General features: G+C 34.0%; 2 long non-coding RNA genes across 4 annotated transcripts in view; one reads left to right on the top strand and one right to left on the bottom strand.

Moving 5' to 3' along the window:
* The window catches only part of LOC117283921, a 68,974-nt gene extending 53,704 nt beyond the window's left edge, over window positions 1-15,270 (top strand). Inside the window, exons 1-4 of one of the 2 annotated variants that reach the window (XR_004514973.1) lie at window positions 3,245-3,317; window positions 10,795-10,923; window positions 11,388-11,501; window positions 15,065-15,270. This is a non-coding gene — a long non-coding RNA (uncharacterized LOC117283921). Of the gene's footprint in view, window positions 1-3,244; window positions 3,318-10,794; window positions 10,924-11,387; window positions 11,502-15,064 lie in introns of those variants that run through there. The other variant, XR_004514972.1, reaches the window with a different exon arrangement.
* The window catches only part of LOC117283920, a 216,604-nt gene that overhangs the window by 64,094 nt on the left and 136,342 nt on the right, over window positions 1-16,168 (bottom strand). The window lies entirely within an intron of this gene.

The following is a 16,168-nucleotide window of genomic DNA, read 5'->3' as shown; positions in this document are numbered from 1 at the left end:
GTTAAAAAGAAAAAAATGAGAAACAATGACCTAAAGGAGATGGTCTGATTTGCTACATCTGACACTGAAGACCTATCATAAACATCTGTGTTTCCTTATTGTCCACTGTTTGCTTCACAAATCCATTGTCCCTCTCGGATTATCTACTTGTCCTCCCTTATAAAATACTTCAATCTTTGCCAACCATGACTTTTTGCAGATATGCCAGAGGGATTTCACTAAGCACAGAATTAAGGGAAAGAACAAAATAGAATCCTTGAAAACAGCTGGTCAGAATTTTGCCCAGACAAGTGCCTACCTCTCCATGAAATTTTCTTTTATTACCCTAACAGAGAAAGAAGTGCTCTTTTATCTGAAGTCTTACAATACTTGCTCTCCTTTCTTATAGTGATTATGTAATGCCTTTTATTATAATGATTTATCATATAGTCATATTGTACGTACTTTAAAAACTGGTATTGTACTTTTTATATTTTAACTTAATAAAATATTTAATCTTCAAAAAATTCAAGATAAGTTTAACTAGCCCCCAGCTTAAGAAATAAAACATTAAAGATAAGACTAAAATATCCTGTAACAACCTTCTCCTAGTAGAGGTAATCATTATTGTAAATTCAGTACATTTCATACTTTTATTACACATATAGCTATCTTTTCATTTTAAAACTTTGTATTAATGACATTACAACACACACACTATACTTTGTTACTGGTTTGCTTTGCTGTACATGTTATGATATTCATGTTAATGCAATTTCTAGTTCATTCACTAACTGGCTATATAATATTCTTTTACAATAACCCATCATAGGTTATTGATCAGTTTGTTTGCCAATAGTTTGTTTCCAATTCATTACATTCACAATTATATAATCAAAATTTTCTCCAGATAACATGTAAAAATTTTCTTAGAGCAATAACTAGAAGATTTTCTCTACTGTAGAGTATGACCATTTTTTTCCCTTCAATATATGGTACCAGCATGATTTTTCAGTTTGTGCATCATTTTCACTTTTATAATTTCTTCCAATGAATAAGAAATTAATTTCTTAAAAAGTCATGGCATATTAATTCCTTCCAGAATTATAGTTCTACTTGTGCTTTCTAATTACTCTTCAGTCAGATTGGAAGTTTTATTTTTCTGAGATACTGTGCATTTCAGTTAAGTTTTCAAGTGTATTGGTATAAAAGTAACATGCCTATCAGAGGATTTTTTAAAGTGCAACAATTAGACTCATAACCATTACAGGTATATATGGCATAAAATTTTATTTTTAGCACAATACAGGTCAGGATATACAACTACAGAGCCCCCTACCCCGAGGATTGAACTCAGGACCTTGCACTTGTGAGGCAGGTAGCGGAACCACTGGGCTAAATCTCTAGTCAGGCATCTTTCTTGAATAGGAGTACTCATCCAACAAGACGCATACTCATGAAGGAGCTAATCTCAGATGTGAAAGAAAAAGATCACACTGGGTGGGTGCAGAAGTCACTGATATACCCTGTAATAATTTGGTGGTCACAGCTTCTAGTCATTGTATTCTGGGAAGTTTAAAACTATGATTCCTACCAGATAATCTTTTTTTTCTGATTCTATAAATGTAGTTAATTCTATTGAACAAACAGGATATAAAATATAGTCCTACAAGAACAGCCAGAATCAGAATTCCAATAAATCCCAATAGCCCCTGTACAGTTCTTGAATTATTCTGGTCAAAATGACTTTTAATCTATAATAACTCATAATCAACAGGTTGGCTATTTTCCTTGTTTCTTACGCCCACTGCTCTATACGCTCTTACACAATATCTCAAGTTGCCATTTAATGGATTCGATCTGCTTGGGAAGCTGATTTCAGGATCTCTCCTTCAATGAGGCTGCAGAGCAAATTCATGCAATTTTGTGGTGCCCTTCTACACCTCTTCCAGTTCTAAAACTGTATGAGTTTAGAAGAAACCTTCGCAAGTCCGGCCTTCGCTGCTGCCTCAGATTCTCCAGTCACTCTCACTATAAGGATGGGCAGAACAGCAAGCCAGACCTCAGCAGTAGCAGACACTCCAGAAACATCAAGCCCTCTTAGGTAGCCATTTATATTCTTTTCTTTTTAATCATTCCCAATATCCAACATTTTGGTTACCAGATGAATCTGAAGCTGGAGGTGCTCCAATTGTTAAGCAGCTCAACCCTAATGTGAAACAAAACTGAAAACAGGTCCCGTGGAACCAAGCTTTCTTTGAGAAGAAGTCTTCTTTAACACTCTGGCTTAAGAAAAGCACAGCTGGAGATGAAGGAATGTTGACCGGTCAGTCCTCTGAAACTTACTGGCTGGGTATCAGTGGCCCTGAGAGGATCTCAAAAAAGAGTGCGGTGATTCTTTATCATCTTAGATTTACATTCACACAGGGCATCATCCCAAGATTCACCTAAGTGCCCTCAGTTCTCATGACCACTTCCACCAAGGCAGAGAATGAGGGCAACAAGGGGGTGGTTTGAGCCCTTATGAGAGCTGCTGGTCAGAGTGCACACTCAGACTCAGTTACTGGAAGATGGGTTCAGTGCATAGGAGCAGGGCCGTTGGCTGGTTTAGCAGCTTGTCCATTATGCTGATTTTAGTTTCTTTGTTTCTCAATGTCCTCATATGGAGTCCAGGATAAATCAAGCTGTAGTTTGTAGGCACTAAGGAAGTCATGTGGACAACTTGCTCCCCATTCCTTTGGAGAAATAATGGAAAAGTATTGCTGGCCACTTTCCTATTGATAAAGATAATAAATATTGCCAGGTTTTTCACCATGTTACAAGCTATTTGGTGCAAGTTAACATCTCTGTGGGTATCCTCCAGAATATTTTTAGTTTGTTCTTTCAATGTTGGACTTGTTCAGCTATGACTGACAACTTGCTGGTGGCATTTGCTCAGATGAATTCATCAGCCTTCTGGACCTGTTCTGTGAGTGCCATGCGGTCCAGTGGGTCCCCGACCGGATGGGTGTGGTTGAGACTCACCATGGCCAGGCCACTGGAGTCAGCACCCTACCAGGGATCCTCCCTGACCAGCGGCTCTTGGAACTTGACTTCCCACATCTCCCTCTGCCTGCCCAGGGACCTCAGTGCCCTCCATGACAGCACCTGGCTCCAGGCCAGATAATCTTACTTCATATCATATTTATAGCCCTCCCAGGCCAATGCAATGTACCTATCAAATGTCATTGTTAACATAAGCAATGGCACTTGATAAACACAGTTCATATTCTAAAAGTCAACTACTACTAGCATTTTCAATTTCAGAGAATAGAGAGGTTTCCAGGGGAAAGAGAATGGTAAGTTGTGTTGTCTTATGTTGTAAAATAATGTACTCATAGCTCCCTTTTCATTCCTCTGATTATATTGGACTTCTTTTCTTGGCCAGTTTTGCTTCATGTTTGTCTGTTAAACTTTTCAAAGAACAACTTAATTTTACCTTTATTTTATAATTCATCGATTTCTGCTCTTTATTTACTTTCCTTGATTTTCTTTAAGCTTACTCTTTTAAACATTTAGCTATACATTTTCTTCTAAGGACTCCTTACTTTCATACTACAAGCTCGGAAATAGTGTATTATTGTTGTTCCATTCTAAACGTTTTTAAATGACTATTACAATTATTTCTAACTCATGACTTTAGAAGTGTATTATAAAATTTCCCAGGTCTGTTTTTTTATTTATTTCTAATTTTGCTCTTATGATTAGGAAATATTGTTGGTTTGAAACTGATTTTTTTTAGTTTTATTGAGAGTCTCCTGATGTTCTAGTTCTTATAATACTATATAGTTATTTGAAAATTATATTCATTAACACTGAATAAATTGTGTTACATTTACCCATGAGATCACATTGTTAATCATTTTGGTCCAATTTTTTAGCTTTACTGTACTCTTCAGGGGTTATTTAGAGAAGGGAATTAAACTTCCCATTAGCACTGCAGAATTGTAATTTTTTCTGGTAATTCTATCAATTTTTGCTGTGTATAGTTTTTGGCTTTGTTAATAGGTGTATAAAAGTCTTTTGTTTTTCTTATGTATTGTCATTAGTTCATTTTCTAATCTACCAGAGTTTTCTCTTACATAAAAGCTTTTGCTTTAAATAATATTGACCTTGATATCAATATATTAACCATTTCTATTGTGCTTGCCTTATACTTTTTTAAAACTTCTGTTTTCTACTCTTTCAAAAATAAATTTTATAAGGAGAATTTAGACTAGTTTATAAAAGGTTGACATTTTTAATCTAGTAGTATCAGTATTTTACATTTTTGAAAAATAATATATTTCTGTCATCTTGTTTTGTGCTTATTTCTATTTTGCTCTCTCTTTGCTTTTTATCTTTTTCTGCCTTGTTAATGTGACAAAAATTTTAAATTTAAAAACTGTTTTTCTTAAATTTTGAGGGAATAAAAAAGAATTGTATAAAATATATCTAAAGTATCTATCTTTCTCAAATAATGTGGTTAATATAGTAATTAACTTATTATTAGATGCATCTCACAAATATCAAGATATGTTAAACTTTCCCAAATAATTTGGTGAGTTTGTCTATGCTCCTTACATTTCTGTCAACTTTTGCTTCATTTTTAGAGCCTCTTATATGCATTTAGAAATGTATCTTTCTAATGAACTGAAACTTCCCTACTTAAGCACTGACTGGTTTTGTCTTTAATATTGTTTTTCCCTTCAAGTCAATGTGAAATTTATATAGTTCCTCAAACTGAAAAAAAATTTTTTGTCTAGTGCCTAACAGTGTCTTTTTTCTCTTCTTGTTTTCATAAAATATGTTTGATGGTTATGGAATTCTGACTGACAGCTCTTTTCTGTCTCTACCTTGAAGATACTGTAGTTTCCTAGCTCTCATAGTTAGTGCTAAGAATTTAGCTGTCAGACTATCACATTGTTGTTGGTAACATTTTCCTCCCTGGCTATTTCCAAATCTTCTTGACTTTTTTGTTTTACAGTTTCACTATGATGTTCCTAGGAGCGATTTCTTTGTTTCTTCTGCTTATGATTCACTGAAATTCTTGAACCTATAGATTAGTGTCTTTTTGGGAAAGTATCAGTTATGATCATTGCTCTATTCTTTGTCTTTTCTATTACTCTTTGATAAGTATAATTAAAATTTTTATTCCATCTTCAAATCTTTGATATTATTTATGTATTTCCATTAGAAATGTCTTCACTGTATCTTTTAGCTCACACAGTCTCTTCTCATCTGCTTATCTCACTCAAACTTGTTCTTAGACCTTTATATTTTAGTTATCATCATTTTTAATAGAAACTGGTTTTTCCTTTACATGTATTTCTTGTTTGTTTTCAAGCCTTGTTTTTATTGTCAAAATACTTTAAAATGTTTACTTAAAACTAAATTCCTTGGCTTAAGGCTTTTCAGACCACAGTAGAATGTATTTGGGAGGAAGATCCACGTTATACCTGGTTTGTGGTTGTGAAATTTCAGGGGTATCTCTTCCCTACCTCCCACCTCTCTACAGAGGTGTTTCAGACACTCAAGGCTATGGATGAGGGATGTGTTTTATCTTTAGTTCACACATTGATATTCTTTTCCTTTGTGTTCCTGGCTTTAAGCAGATACTTACTTGGGAAGTTCTTGTATTTTGACTCATTTCTTATACCTTCTGAATTGAACCAAATACTTGTGGCTTGGTTCAATTTAACTAATGTCTTCACTTGAACAGATTTAAAAAAAACGCTATTATTTAACAATACAGTACTCCTATGGTTCCTGCTTAACACTGGTGCTTCAGTTCTAATTTCTTTATCGTGTAAGCTCCAGATCTTGTCTCCCAGTATTGACTGGCTGATAAAATATATATCCTTGGTCCAAGACATCCCACCATCCCCATCCCCAGGGTAGCCCGTATCACTAATCTATTTAAAAATCTTTTCCACTTTTAGGTCTCAGATATTTCCCTTACTTTCTCATAAATATAACTATACATCAGGCAGAGTATTTGTGGTATTTTTATCTAGCAGTTCTGTATGTTTAGAAGTGGGTGAATTTTCAAATTAATGCTAAGTTGCTTGTCCAGGAATTCCCTTATAAATCTTTTTATTTTTCACATAGCTCCTAGAGCAGTATTTGTTAGAAAACATTATATAATAAATGTGAAGAGTGATTGAATAAATATTTTTCATTAGCATTCTTTTCCTTCATTCAATCTTTATTTCCAAAATTCTTGCATTGTAAATTTCCTTATTTTATGGATTTCATTTAGACTAACATAATTTTCTCCCACTGTCTACTATAATAGAATGATCCTGTATTCAGATTCTTTTTCCATTTGTCTCATGTGGATCTGCCAGTCAATCTTTTAACCATGAAACCTATGTTATGTTCTTTTACTACTGTGAAGATCTTATTTTGATTTTTATCCTTTTAAAACTCTTTAAAAAAAAAACCTCTCTTCTTTCACAGTTATACTCAACTATATTTTTTACTAAATAAAGCACCATCAAATACAGGTAGTACATAAGGGGATTCTTAATCACTTGCTGCTATTATATTGTGCTTCATTTTTTATAATTTAGGAAGATTTGTATAAGCAGAATAAAATACAGCAATTGCTCCATATATAACTCTATTACCATATTTATGCCATATTCACGTGCATTAGAAGGGTCTATATAGTTATTAAATATATACATATAATCTAATTGTGTATTTTTTCACATTTATGTATGTATACAATAATATTTATATGGATCTTCTTTTTATACTTCAATTCTATTTATCTTAACCCAATGGACATTTAATAAATATTCATCTGTGACAATTACAATGATCTCACACAGAGCTTTTGAATGTTATTTTTGGGAATCATCAGCTATTCTTTGACATAGATTAAGAACCTCCCCCAAGGAATAATTATCTTCCAGTTATAAAAGAAACACAACTAAAGCAAAAGCAAGTGAGATAGCATCTTTTTGTTTTTTAAGCTAAAGAAAGATTCAATGTAGGGACCATGAACATTTTCTATAATAGCTTTGTATGGAAACTCAGTGACATAAAATTGTATACGGTCTAAAATTTTTCCATATTCTGCACTTAGAAATTCATATCTGTGTTTTACATACATCTAAGCATGGTACAGAGATACAGTTACATCTGTAGTCATTCTATGAACATTAGTACTGAAGATACAGATCCACTACAGCAAGCTGATTAGCAATGCTAATATACACACTACACACTACGCTGTCATATAATTAGAAAGAGTTTTACTCACAGTGATGTTGAGGTTATGGGGTTAGGATAGTTTCCATTTCAAAAGAAGGAAGAATCCAGGTTACCATAATGGGAAAAAGTAAATCATCTAAGTTGTTGAAAATAACAGTGCTTATTTAAATCGAACAACTTTTACTTTTACTTGTGAAAATTAAGGCAGATTATGAGTTTATTCTCCCTCAGCTGAAGAAGACTAAAAAACAAAAACAAAAACAAAACAAAAAAACAAAGCAGACCCTCATTAAGTACGACAGCTAAGGCATCTCTGCCCTGTAAGACTATATTAGCTCAACAAGGTTGTCGCATCATTGTTCACTTATGGAGAAGGGAGACTGACTAGAGAAAAAAGCCATAAAAATGTTCACTCTTTCCTGAAGGGAAAGATGCAGAGGGAGATGGAGAAATGGAAGAGGAGGTAAGGAATTCAGTAAGACACACTTGGTTTTAATCATAATAAGAATCTTTTTTTTTTGTGCAGTTTCATTAGGATTCAGTCTTTGTATTCCTTTTCAGCAATAATCATCCACAAAACCTCTTTAGGTTTGGTGGTTTGTAATTAGCTAAAAATATATAGTTATCTATGCTTTCAATGAAGAACAGTATTAGATGATCACTTATATTTGCAGACAAACTCACTATCTGAAAATTTAAGTGTAAATACATTTAATATCTAGACACAAGCTATTTTATTTCTGATGAAATTTATCACAATTGGAACACATCACACTCATCATGGTACTTTGTGGTGGGAAAAAGATGCGTTATCACCCTGCTTCAGAGTAGGAAATTGGATCCTTTCTTTTAAGTCTTGTGATTATATTTGAATGTTACATACATGCCCTGAAATGAAAAGGCATTCTTATAAATCCTTGCATTACGTAGAAATGTCAACTGCAGCTTTAAATAACATATTCTTGAGAGACAAAAGGAAGCCCAAAGAATCTGCTCTTTTGAAAGACCAGAGGCTAACACACACTCACACCCACAGCCACATACATACACACATCCTCTGTGGAGAGCTATTTCTATTTTCCTAACATGGTTAAGTTAGGATTATCCAAGAAAAAATTTTCAAAGGATTTATCATTTAACACTTCAATGGAGTTACTAATAGCAATTATATTGAAGTAGGTCATGCCAAATCCACCCTCAAATTACAAGAGATCCTGCATAAGTCAGCAAACATTTCAAACACAATAGCCAAAAAACCCCCACAATTACTACCAGCGTATATAATCTAGCACATTGAAAAAAAATATTTAAATTGCAATCAGATTTCCAGTTATAATCTTACTAATATCTCAGCCAATACACATAAAGTAAATAGATGGTTCATATTGTAAAGGTTTATATAGTCATATTAACAGTAAAATAAAAATTTGCCTTTATTTCAGCATCTTCCTAATATTTTAACCATAAAATAAAGGATGAAAAAATATGAATTAAAGATGAAGACATTTTAAAAAGAGAATTTCTTTTATTTAAATGGGACAGAGAAGTTATTTACCAAGTTGCAAATTTCTGGATTTCATGGAACATATTTTTCCTACCCTTTGGAAAATGCTTTCTAAATAATATATAGATGTTATTGTAAAGTTAATTAACACTAATGATAAAATCTGAAGAGGATTATTTATCTGGCCTTCCTCATTGACCTGTACATATATATCCTAAGATAACTTGTAGGACTCTACTGTTTCCTAGTGAAGGAAAAAGCATTATGAAAGTATGTGTTAGAGGAATAAAACAGGTGATGTTTTGTAATATCTTCTACTTACGAACTAACTGTAATGTCAAAGGCTTTTGCCTAGCATTGTAACTTCATAACAAGTGTCCTTAGTTTATGGTTCTTAAAATATGAAAACTGTATCAGTACTAACTCTTGTTTCAAGATTACTTATTCCTGTTTATGGCAGGCAGCATTTCTGCCTTGAGCTCTATTTGGAAGGTTTAATGTATTTTGCTATTACACCTTACACTGGGATGAAACTATAGCCAAGATGATAAACCACCTATCCTTAATTAACATTAAATTACTCAAATATTTTCAACCACTTATGATCCTGCATGCAAACAAGAGAGAAAGAAGAAAGGAATAGTAGCTGAAAGGAAAAATTCTGCGGGTAAAAATATCATGTTTTCAAAAAATTATTTCCATGGCTGAATTAAATAAACTAAGTTGTAAGCTTAGCCTTAATATAAAACTTGCTTTTAAGAATCTGCATATTTTATTTGTGATTAATTACACTGTTCTCACTTTTAGTCAGGGTTGTTAGAGCCTCTTTAATGGACTTTTATGGAGGCATATGGGTTCCATAAGAAATGAGCAAAGTGAAATTTGTTTGTCTGCTTAAGAATTTCACTTAATTCTACTACTGAAACAATAAAGTATCTAACAAAAGTAAAAGTGTAGGGCTGGAGATTTAGCTCACTGGCCCCTTACCTGCCTCCTAAGAGCAAGGCCCTGAGCTTGATCCCTGGTACCAAAATAACAATAACAAAAAGTAAAAGTGCAAGGCAAAAAGAATCTGAATCAAATATTTGTGAAAACTCTTTATAGGCCTTTCAGTAATCTTCAAAATAGGATTCCTTTCTTTCTGTCAATAGTGTTACAATTTGATTTTCTGCCCTCAAATGAATGAAAACTAGTAAAATTATTTTTCCCCCAAAATCCACGACCTGCCTTTAATTGTATGACCTAATGAATACTCCGGTGGACTGAAAGTAAATTTTTATCTTCATTCAAAGACATCTCTCAGCAATGGAAAAGAGAGTGCACAACTAGATACTTTTGTGCATTTAAAATAATAATGAAAAGAATCATATATGTCTTCATATAATGAAATACAATTTTTATATAATGAAACAAATATATAATTATATGCATAACTTATTGAAGATAAATGTATATGTATGTATCAAATATTTTTCATGGTTTGACTATATGATCTTTTTTTACATGAAAATATCATATATATGGAGATATATGTCCTTATAAAGAGATTTATTTCCTATACTTCGATCTTTACCATAACACAGTCACAGGAAAAGAAATACTACTTGTATGTGATAGGTGAGATAAGAAAGAGACTCAAAAAGTTAAGTGGTATAGCTAATTCTTGAACTAGTCAGACAATCCTATTAATATGCCTCACTGAATCAAAATTATAAGAACAGCTAGCAATGTTCAACAGAGTTGGTCAATTTCTTTGCTTACATATTTCAGTAACAGTTTTTAGTAACATCTTTACCACCTAATTTTTAATAATTATAATTCTGCACTTACATAAACCAAATAAACTTCTGACAAAAAAACCACTGACCATTCACATAGGTTGCAATATAAAGCACTTTGTAAATGATTGAAAATTCTCATTCAACTAATAAGAATTATTAATCTGCACTGAAATCAATATATTTGTTTCCTCACATTCTTTCTTTTCTTCCTCCCTGTCTTTTCTGCCTTCTCCCTTCTTTTTCTTCCTTCCATTCCTTCTTTCTTTCTTTCTTTATTGTGTTTGTGAGGTATGACTTTAAAAAATGTTACTCTGAATAGACTACACAATGCCTGTTAAAGTCAAGAAAGAAGAGTAATTTTGTAGAGAGCATTATGGGATCAACCTCAAAGGGCTCAAGAAGATCCAACTGTTGGAGGTACACATTCATATAATTACTTTATGTGTGTGAGTGTTTCACAATCGCTGGCTATTTTTCTATCACGTGATCTCCAATGAGTTCTACTGCTCATTAGTATTTTTCTAACATCTTTCTATTAGTATCTCACTCTCTACCCATTCTTCCCTGTCATTATCTCTCCTACATTCTAAGGAGCCCAACATTATAACAAAATTAAGGTATGAGAACAGCTTTCCTCAAGCAAGCCCAGCAAAAAAATCAGACGCTAGAGTGTCCTCTAGAAACTAACCTGGATGCAAAAATGATAATTTGATAATGTTTTATCAATTCCTTTTATACATTTAAGATTATAGACATATACTGACATACAATGTCTACTCTATCATGTAATTATTTATGCTGTATTACAAGCTCAATCACATCCTTCTAAAAATACTACCATTAATTTTTGTATGTTGTGCAATATATGTTTTATTTTGTAGATTGATAATAAAATCCTCTTGATTATGATACCCCTACCTGAACTTTGGGCAAAGAAAGAAAGAAGTGGCCATATATTAAATCAAGAAAAGTTATAGAAAGCTTTTGGAGAAGAGGTAAAAATCTTCTTTACTGTTATTTTTGCCTGGCTTAGTAACTTCTTACTGCAGTATGGATAGGAGCAAGCAGAAGCAACAGAAATACTGACTACAGAAATGAAAACAGGGATGGGGATACACAAGTACCCAAGTTCAATCCCTGGTACAAAAAAAAAAAAAACCCACAGCATAAAGTAAATTGACATGTATAATGTGTATACAGATATGTATAACACATATATAAAGTATATAGACTCCTCTCAATAAGGGATATATGTAGTAAATAGACATGTGTAGACCAGAGTACAGTCATGCAAAGGCCATCCTCCATATCTTGCATGACACACATTCTCCTGGGCCTGCTCTCTGCTCTGTGGAGTTCTGGTGGATGAGAGTGTAAATGGCCTGACCCTCAGGCCCCAGTCCTACCCATTCTCTAGTCTCTAGGTTTAACTGGGTTTGCTTCCTTCCCACTCCATTCCTGATTCAAGATTTCATTTTTGTTAATCAAAAACCTCCCCCAAAACAAGATAATCGAAACATTTAACAATCAGCATACCCCGTCGAGTCTAGTAATAAAATCTTTAAATTTCAAAGTTATAGCAACTTTCTTTTCTCAATTTAGCCTTGCTAGGCTGCTCACTTGCAGACCCTTTGATTTAGCTGAAGCTCACTCCTCTCTTTATTTTCTGCTCCCAAGAAGGTAGCAGTGCACTTCACTTGATCCAGGCAGTTCAGGGTCTAAGACAACCTTGTATCATTTCTCTTGTCTCACTTCTGACCTACGACGTGCACTTAAGCAACATTTGCTCCAACAACTCTGAGCATATACAGGTTGCCTGAAGTAATCACCTGCTTGTCATTCTATTTTCAAGTCAGCTGGTCAGACAGTTTCAACCTCTTTAGATTTCTCAGGCATTAATCAAATAGCAGGTCTTATACAGCAGGAGTCACTTTTAAGGTATGCAATCTTAAAGTTTGTCTCCCTTGGATTCTGACAAATGGAGATGTATCCCACTCCTTCCCCCTTGGAGATGTGATAGGACACTCAACAAACTAACAACTTTCTCCCCAAATACTCCTTTCCTTAATTTATAATTTCCCATTCCTTTTGATCATTGATATGATGAAGAAGCTTAAGAACTGCATAGTAGTTTTTCTCTTTCCTTCTCATGTAAGAACTTGAGGTTGTTTCCATATCTCATCCTGAATTTTTTTTTCCTTGGGACCTCAGCTAAGACAAACAGGTAGAGTTCCACTTTAAGATCCTGTTATACATGGTTCCAAAAACTGCACTATGTTCAAAAAGTGAAGGGAAAGAATTAGTTTTTCACTAAATAGGGAAGATTAAAAGCTAGCAACTGATTTGAAAATTTTTACAGTTGAATTAAAAGCACCAAGGGAACAATATTCAACACTAACTCGGTGTGGTGGCGCACGCCTGTAATCCCAGCACTCGGGAGGCTGAGGCAGGAGGATTGCTGTGAGTTCGAGACCAACCTGGGCTACACAGTGAGCTCCAGGTCAGTCTCAACTACATAGTGAGACCCTGTCTCAAAAAACCAAAACAAAAAAATGAAACAAATATTTAACACTAAGCTTTCATTTACCACCGATATGCACATCTTCATAACAATTAAATAAAAATGTAGAGTTATTGGTGATTTGTATATACAAGGGATAAAGTCCCAAATCCTAAGAAAATAGATATACTACTCTGTACCCAAAACTGCTAACCTTATTTCCGTAGAGAATCTAGAGGCAAACAATGGCCCAAGGAGAGAAAAATGTTTGCCCTTTTGACATTATCTTAGGAAACTTTTAAACTCTTGAGTAATTAGTATAACAGAGGTGAAATAGAGAGCTTATATAAAAGCAGATACTGGCTTCAGGGAAGTTCCAAATGAATTCACTGTATTTAGAATTAAAGTGAAGAACCGATTTTAAACCAACAGTTATAGAATATGGATAAATGATTGGAACGGACTCTGTTGGGTTTTAAAATTTTCTCAAGAGCTTTCAATGATGCTTGATGAGAATCAAACTTTGACTTCCACAGCATTTCAGTCTGAAATTCCACTAGAACATCAGAGATCTTGCAATTTCAACATGATGCTTTTCCAGTTTTGTGAACATTGGAGTATTATTACTAGTTATATCGCTATAGAATATTTTTCCCTACAGCTTGCTATTTGAAGAAGTCTTTACTGGATCTTTTCAAATTTTACTTACTCTTGTACCATTATCTGTTTTAAATGTAGCTTTAGTTAATATGAATTTTAAGTATCTGAGCAGGGTTTAGGTGGCAAGAAAGAATACTTCCTAGAGAAATATCAATGACAATAATTAATAATATCGTTTAAACATCATCAAAATCCAAAATCATTTAGAATGAAACTTACCCAGAAATTGACATTTGAGCACTTATTTGTGGTTGCCTATTATCCCACAGACCTAGAGAAAGATCTAGATAATCCATAGCATTTGAGTAGACAGCACATTAAAACAGTTAGCTGTTAATTTGAAATACTTGACAGAAATCAAACCTTTAACAGTCACATGAATACAGATTGTCACATCTAATTTCATAAAGATCCTCTTTCACTTTTCTTTTCTTTTTCCTTCCTCTTCCCGCACCCACTTTCCCTCCCTCTTTCTACCCTTCCTCCTTTGCTTTCTTCCCTCCTCCCTTGCTCCTTCCCTTCCACTCTCCCTCCCTCCCTCTTACAATCTCCCTGTCTCCCTCTCTCCTCCAGTCTTACAAAGTAATACTATTTTGTTCTTAAATCACCTTCACAGCTTATGTCACTTAGCAAAGATAACGACAGGCAAATACACATAAGCTATATATTTGTCATAAATTGGATCTAATAAAAAAATCAGTAGGGATGTTCTTATTGCCAGTGTTTATTATTTCTTTCGAGGAAGCATTGAAACCTTTCGTTTTGTTAACTTCACATCAGCCAGTCTCCTGGAGCCAGTGCCCAATGGCAAGCTGAAAGAAACTAACATTGCTTTCCTTTCTCCCCGATTCCTCTTGGGTCGGGGGTGGGGTGGTGTTTGCGTGCATGTACATGAGTATAAAGAAATGATTATCTCTGCACCTTTTGGCCTGAATGCCTGTCACTTTGTTTGCTGTGATTCAATTTACCGCCTCCCAAAAATAGATGTTTCAGTTGCAATCTTTACCTCTTTAGAATCTCCATGTAGGCAAGGTTAGCTAATAAATTTTGATTAATGTAGCCAAATACAAACTCCCACCTCAAGCCCCTTTATTTGGAATACTGTCATCAGATTGGTTTACAGAGAGAAGGAAATAACATAAGGTCGGAAGGGATGGAGATGGGGTAAAATAGTAATAAAGAGTAATTATATAAAAATGCTAAAGATATAACATCTGTTTTTTGCTTAGCCCACTGAGCTTGACAGTTCCAGATATATGCTATTGTCCATTTTTAAACAGACACGAAAACGGAAAAGGGAAAAGAATGTTTATGTGAGATCATTAAATAGTGCAGGAAAAATAAGTCTTTATTACACTGGTAAGGAAAAGAGAAACTCAGTGAAATTTCTTTCCACAGATTTGCCTTTGTGATCTGCAAGGTGCTGTTCCCCTGCTTACATTTCGTTACCCTGGCAACACACTCCTGTAAAATAAAGATTATTAAAGCGCATATGATTATTTTGCTGCTGAGTGAATAAGACAAGCCGCTTCTGAAATGCCTTATCAGAGAAATTCAATTTTAGACCAAATTGTGTTTTTGCCTCCTTCTAGCTTTCTCTTCCCTCCCCCTACTTCAAATAAAACTATCATCTTCACAGTTACTACATGATATTTTGTTACTCATTTATACCCTCGGTATTTTAAGCTTTCTTTTAGGTTTATGAAAGTGTTTTTGCCATTTTCATTATAGCTCTGGTCTGTTTTTCAACTATCTAGCATCTGTTTGAAAATCAAAATTAGAAAGCACTGTGTCTCTACTTTGACTTTATTATATTCTAATAATAAAAATATTGGACTCTGTACAAAATACAAACATATATTGTGTATGCAATATTTCACTAAAGGATGAAGTAAAGAGCTAAGACATGAGGTGCCATTTTTAAGACTGCAATCCAACTGTACCAGTTAGCTTCACTCTTTAGTGCTTTGTGCCTTTCCATTTGATACTACCCTAAGATGACGTTACAGAGATGGGTAATTTTACAATTGTTTTGATAGCCAGTCATACCTTTGTTGTCCAGTACTTCTGAATTTGTTATTTAGCTACTGAAAATAGAAGAAAGATTCTTGAGAGTCTGGAAATTATTTAATATTAAACTTATAAAGTTCTATTAACATCAGTCAATTTCCTGAAAAGATAGCAATGGCAACTTTTCTAGATCTATCAAGTGATTTTACTAAAAGCCATACCTTAAAGCTTGTTCAAGATCCAAGCAGAAGTCAGTGAGAAAAGAAAATTGGAAGTAGTAAACTTGTATCCTTTAAAAGCTGTGTGAAAAAGCTGTCATTTAAAGTCTTTTTAATATAAGGTTAAATCAGGGGCTGGGGATTTAGCTCAGTGGTGCTGCCGCCTGCCTCACAAGCACAAGGTCCCAAGTTCGATTCCTGATACCAAAAAAAAAAAAAAAAAAAAAAAAAAGAGTTAAGTCAGCTTTGAAGTAGCGGTGGAAGAAATGGAGCC

The sequence above is a fragment of the Fukomys damarensis genome, unplaced genomic scaffold (assembly GCF_012274545.1).
Source record: "Fukomys damarensis isolate Sample0158 unplaced genomic scaffold, DMR_v1.0_HiC HiC_scaffold_32, whole genome shotgun sequence".
Taxonomy (NCBI): Eukaryota; Metazoa; Chordata; class Mammalia; order Rodentia; family Bathyergidae; genus Fukomys; species Fukomys damarensis.
Note: the sequence above shows the minus strand (reverse complement) of the source record. Positions and strands in the feature narration are given on the sequence as shown.